Raw genomic sequence first — 6,000 nt, forward strand, 5'->3', positions numbered from 1 at the left:
GAGTATTTGTACTAAGAATAAAAAAAATCTTTTTTATTTTTTCGAGTCGATGTCAATGAGAAATGCAATAGCACCGACTGTGCGTGTCGAAAATTAAGGAGAGTACTTTCTAATAACATACTCACGATACATCCCGACGGTCGCACATCGCTATTTCGGCACTCCCGCTACTTATTTCCGCGCCAGGCTCACTTTCGATAGGTAAAAGATGCGTAGAACGCGGAGCGATGTCGATCGCGATGTGTCAGGCGAGGCTGCTCGTCACGAAAAGATCGATTTCCAAGATGGCCGCGCAATCAACGACGCAGTGCCGAAATTGCGCGCCAAAACGTGAACGATGTCGCGGTTCGACAAGGACGTGCTTTAGTAGCTACGCCTCTCTCACTCTCGCTAACGGACCGACCGCGCGAAATCCGACGTCGCGTATATCTCTAGCGTCGTTTTGTCTTTCTGTTTTCCTCGGATTATCATCGCAATTTTAACTCCTCGTTAATAAATCCGACGATTGTCCGATTCTGCTGTTACTTGAGCGAGTCGATGTTAATGAGAATAGACGCTGTGATAAGCACCGGCTGTATGTATCGAAAATCAAGGGGATTGCTTTCTAATAACGTACTCACGATACATCCCGACGATCGCACATCGCTATTTCGGCACTCCCGATACTTATTTCCGCGCTAGGCTCACTTTCGATAGATAAAAGATGCGTAGAACGCGGAGCGATGTCGATCGCGATGTGTCAGGCGAGGCTGCTCGTCATGAAAAGATCGATGTCCAAGCAGCTGTGCAATCAACGACGCGAGTGCAGAAAGTGCGCACTGCGGCGCGAAGGGTGTCGCGCTTCTACGCCATCCTATCGGATCGCGGCTCCGCGATGTCACTCGATTGATCGATAGTTACTAGAACTTTCCGACTAGTCATGCGACTCTCTGTAACTTCTAACGACAGCATCGTTATCGTTATGGGTCTTCTACAATAAACCATTAGTCATAAACTACAAGCAAATTAACCAATCAAAGTTAATTATTTTCTAAAATAATCGACTGTGATTGGTTAACTTGTCTACGGCTTGTGACTAATATCTTATTGTAGAAACCCTATTAGGCTTGTATATTACGTATGACAAGCTTGTCGGACGCAGTCGGATAGAGAATATTTGAGATATATGGAGAAAAAGTTAGAGACTTTTTAGAGAAGAATTTTATCCATCAGTCAATCAGCACGTCTGACAATTGTACGTAATTGCATGTAATATTAGACATTGTCGTACAGCTATATGGCTTCTACAATCATACCTGGCCATTAGTCATACAAGCCATTAGTCATAAGCCACAAGTAAATTAATCAATCACAGTCGATTATTTTCAAAAATAGTAGACTGAAATAATAGAAAAACTACGCAACAACATGCCATGGTAGTGACATTGTCGTTAGAATGTTATAGAATAAAACTGCAGAATTGCATGCGTATCTAACTGTACATTGCTCACGACTGTTGATTCATCCAGAAAGCGAGAACTTATGCTGAAATTGTAAGCAGAATCGTAAGTCTCGTAACTTGTTCTCGTAAAATTCGTCAAAACTTATGAGTAGATTTACAAGTCTATGTAATATCATATATCGTACAATCACTTGTAAATATCGTAAATTATATGAAATCGTAGATATTTATGAGCAATTGTACGACATATGATATTGCATAGACTTGTAAATCTACTCATAAGTTCTGACGAATTTTACGAGAACAAGTTACGAGACTTACGATTCTACTTAGAATTGCAACATTAATTCGATGATAAGGCGGAGAATACATAGAAAAATTTAAACAGTAGGACGTAAGCGGTAAGCAAATTGACCAATCATGGTTGCTGATCCCTGGATCATAAGAAGAATCATCGATTATGACTGATCAATTTGTTAATTGCTTATATCTTACTGCTTAAGTTTTTTGTATGTCTCTGACCTTACTGTCGAATTAAACCACATATTCTCGCTTCCTGGATGAATCAACAGTCGTAAGCAATGCACAACTAGATACAAATGCGACTTTGATCGAGAAGTTCTAGTAACTATTGATCCATCGAGTGGTGAGACATCAGCGGGAGGGCGGCGTACGAGCGCGCCACCGTATACGCCGCATACTTTCGGCACTTTGCAACGTCGATTGCGCGGCTGTTTTGTATATCGATCTTTTCATGATGGCAGCCTCCATTGACACATCGCGATCGACATTGCTCCGCGTCCTACGCATCTTTTATCTATCGAAAATGAGCCTGGCGCGGAAATAAATATCGGGAGTGCCGAAATAGCGATATGCGATCGTCGGGATGTATCGTGAGTACATTATTAGAAAGCAATCTCTTTGTTTTTTGATACACACAGCCGGTGCTTGTCACAGCGTCTATTGCACTTCTCATTAATATCGACTCGCTCAAGTAATAGCAGAATCGGACGATCGTCGGATTTATTAACGAGGAGTTAGAATCGTGATGATAATCTGAGGAAAACAGAAAGACAAAACGACGCTAGAGATATACGCGACGTCGGATCTCGCGCGGTCGGTCCGTCAGCGAGAGTGAGAGAGGCGTAGCTACTAGAGCGCGTCCTTGTCGAACCGCGACGTCGTTCACGTTTTGGCGCGCAATTTCGGCACTGCGTCGTTGATTGCGCGACCATCTTGGACATCGATCTTTTCGCGACGAGCAGCCTCACCTGACACATCACGATCAACATCGCTCCGCATCGCTATGCATCTTTTTTCTATCGAAAGTGAGCCGGGCGCGGAAATAAGCATCGGGAGTGCCGAAATAGCGATATGCGATCGTCGGGATGTATCGTGAGTACATTATTAGAAAGCAATCTCTTTGTTTTTTGATACACACAGCCGGTGCTTGTCACAACGTCTATTGCACTTCTCATTAATATCGACTCGCTCAAGTAATAGCAGAATCGGACGATCGTCGGATTTATTAACGAGGAGTTAGAATCGCGATGATAATCTGAGGAAAACAGAAAGACAAAACGACGCTAGAGATATACGCGACGTCGGATCTCGCGCGGTCGGTCCGTCAGCGAGAGTGAGAGAGGCGTAGCTACTAGAGCGCGTCCTTGTCGAACCGCGACGTCGTTCACGTTTTGGCGCGCAATTTCGGCACTGCGTCGTTGATTGCGCGACCATCTTGGACATCGATCTTTTCGCGACGAGCAGCCTCACCTGACACATCACGATCAACATCGCTCCGCATCGCTATGCATCTTTTTTCTATCGAAAGTGAGCCGGGCGCGGAAATAAGCATCGGGAGTGCCGAAATAGCGATATGCGATCGTAGGGATATATCGTGAGTATGTTATTAAAAAATCCTCTCTTTGATTTTCGACACATAATCGGTGTTTATCGCGGCGTCTATTGCACTTCTCATTGACATCGACTCGCTTAGGGGAATGCTGAAGCTGAAAACTTTACCGACACAACACTGACATTTTTTTACAAAGTTTACGTCGTATTGGTTACACAGAATTACAAATGCTTTTATGCAATGAAAGTATGTGCAAAAATAAATAGAAGCATTGCTCGATATGTGACAAAAACGAAAAAAAAAATTTTAAATGTAAAATCTCAAGATGTCAGGGTAATATTTGCCTAATCTAAAAGTTCCGCAGCTTGTATATACCGAAAGTGTGAATGCTTCAAACAAAAAAATTTTGAAGAACATTGCTCTACCTTCGCATCTACACTTGGAAGTTTAAGAATATCGAAAAAGTTTGCAGAAAGATTTCTACACATGTATGGTTAGGTTTTACGTTGAATATAGTAAAACAAAGCAATATACATTCATGTAAGTTCTGTATATACAAGAAATACCGAAAGAATAGTGTGATTATGTTAGTGACGATCGTCTTTGCATTATCGACATTGTTCGATTTCGTCATCGACTCCAGCATCCCCTTAAGAGATGCATAATTCCTGGAACATTCTAATAACTTTTTTTAAATAAAATATTGTCAAAAACACTTTAAATAGCACATTTATAAGGTTTCAATTGCCCGATCCTAAGTGGTCCGTATTGGTACCAGTGATACTTAAAGGGTTAATTTGCTATTGACGCAAAATAATGTATCCTTAGCAAATTTATTTGCTATCGGAACAAAACTGCAACTGCTTATATAAATCCATCATAGTTTTTATAACAAAATAATTTGTAGATTCAGCAAATTATATTCAGAAAATAGTAATTAGTACTCTTAGCAAATCTTTTTGCTATATAATGCCATATAATAACGAAAAGATTTTGCTAGACCAGCAGAAAATTTGCTGGGCCAGCAAATCATTTTTCTCCGTGAGACGTCTAAATAAAATAGAATCACGTTTTTAATAAAAAGCGTCTATAAAATGTTCTTTTAAAACACTGCGTTGTTTCTTTTTCTAAAATAATAAATCTGCAAATATATAAGTTTATGGAAATACTTGAAACAAGTAGGGAAGACCGGGTCAAGTCGACTCATGAGAGTCATGCGGGTCACATGTTTTGTTTATGTACTTATTGTGGGAAACAATAAGCAAGGGGATCGTAAAATGTTCTTCTTAGAAGATAGAAGTTCCTACAGAATGAAAGTCAACGCATTTACGAATTTAATTTTCTGCGTTTGCGGCGATGGAATTAAAGACATTCATGTACTTTGCAATGACACTGTGCTCGTAAATTGCACTAAAAACGGGAACAGTGGCTATTATTAACTGATCTTTTCAGCGAGATTTTGCTGATTATAGTGCTACACTTATAATTAAACCACCAGTTGTGAATACAGTACTTCAGTGAAGAATATACTGAACTTGTACTCCATCTGCGCGATGGAGAGGTACATTTTCCGCGAAATGTCGATTGGACAATTACGTGAGCTGGTATTTCGACGGGAAAGAAAGAGAGACAGAGAGAGGAGGCAGAGAGTAAGAAAGAGAGCGAACATGGGATCTCCGAGTAGCAACCGCGACGCTTTACAAGAGCCAATTAAAGCGGATCGTGTGGGCGCGTTACCTTTGAGTGACTGAGGGCGAGGCAATCGAAAGCGATGCCGACGAGAGAACTTCGCTCTCGCGAGAAGAGACCGGGATCGTCTTATGGGATTTCGAGACCATGTTAGTATCAGGTGCTTCAGGACTCCCTCGGCCACGATTTACGATCGACGTCGTCGTGTATGCCTGGCAATAATGCCGCGAAATTCCGGACTGCGTGTGCGCTTGGGGTCGTACCTCGTATAAACGCGTCAACGGATGGAAAAACGCGCCGGCCGATAAACAATACTGCCGATGTGCTCGCAGGAGCGTAGCTATCGACAGCCCAGCTGGGTTCACGGAGCGATATTCGACAGAGAAAGAAACTGAAGATGCGATTTATTTTTAGTCGCGACACCATTCGAATTCAATTCGATTTAGGTCTGGCTCGCGTTTCGGTTTGTGATCTCTGACTTTTACACTGAAAATATTTGTATTTATCTTAAAAAATTCTGCAGTTTTCTGCAGTTTGTATTTATCTTAATAAATTCTGCAATGCTCTATTTCGCACAATATCGGAGCGTAAAACTATATCTTTCACTCCGAGACACCACAGGTGCAGGACTAAATCCAGAATGGCTTTAAAGGTACAATGTTACACGCTACTAGAAACAATTAGGGGATCGCGCTGAATAAACATCTTCGCCGAATGGCTCCATAGCTTAAAGTCAAATATTAGAATGGAGCTAAAACGCCTCGTTGATATCAATACGTTTACTAGAGATTACAGTTAGATACAGATAGAGAGAAAAGATTCATTGAATTAACGTGATAATGATACAATTAAACACGTTTTGTTAAAAAAGAAAAGAATCTCTGATTCTTGAGAATTAAGTTCTACATAACCAAGTTCGGCTTAATTGAAAGAAACGAAATTTCCGGTTTTTGTAGGAATTTGGTTTTTAAAAATCAATAATTCTGTTTTTTTTTTTTTTTTTTTTTTTTAAAAA

The 6,000-nt window shown here is 40.9% G+C and overlaps 1 protein-coding gene across 4 annotated transcripts in view; it reads right to left on the reverse strand.

The window, feature by feature from the left end:
• The window catches only part of LOC116844221 (protein prickle-like), a 281,484-nt gene that overhangs the window by 94,582 nt on the left and 180,902 nt on the right, over window positions 1–6,000 (reverse strand). The window lies entirely within an intron of this gene.

This window comes from Odontomachus brunneus, unplaced genomic scaffold (assembly GCF_010583005.1).
Source record: "Odontomachus brunneus isolate Ranch 3 - 2012 unplaced genomic scaffold, Obru_v1 Obru_scaffold_040, whole genome shotgun sequence".
Classification (NCBI taxonomy): domain Eukaryota; kingdom Metazoa; phylum Arthropoda; class Insecta; order Hymenoptera; family Formicidae; genus Odontomachus; species Odontomachus brunneus.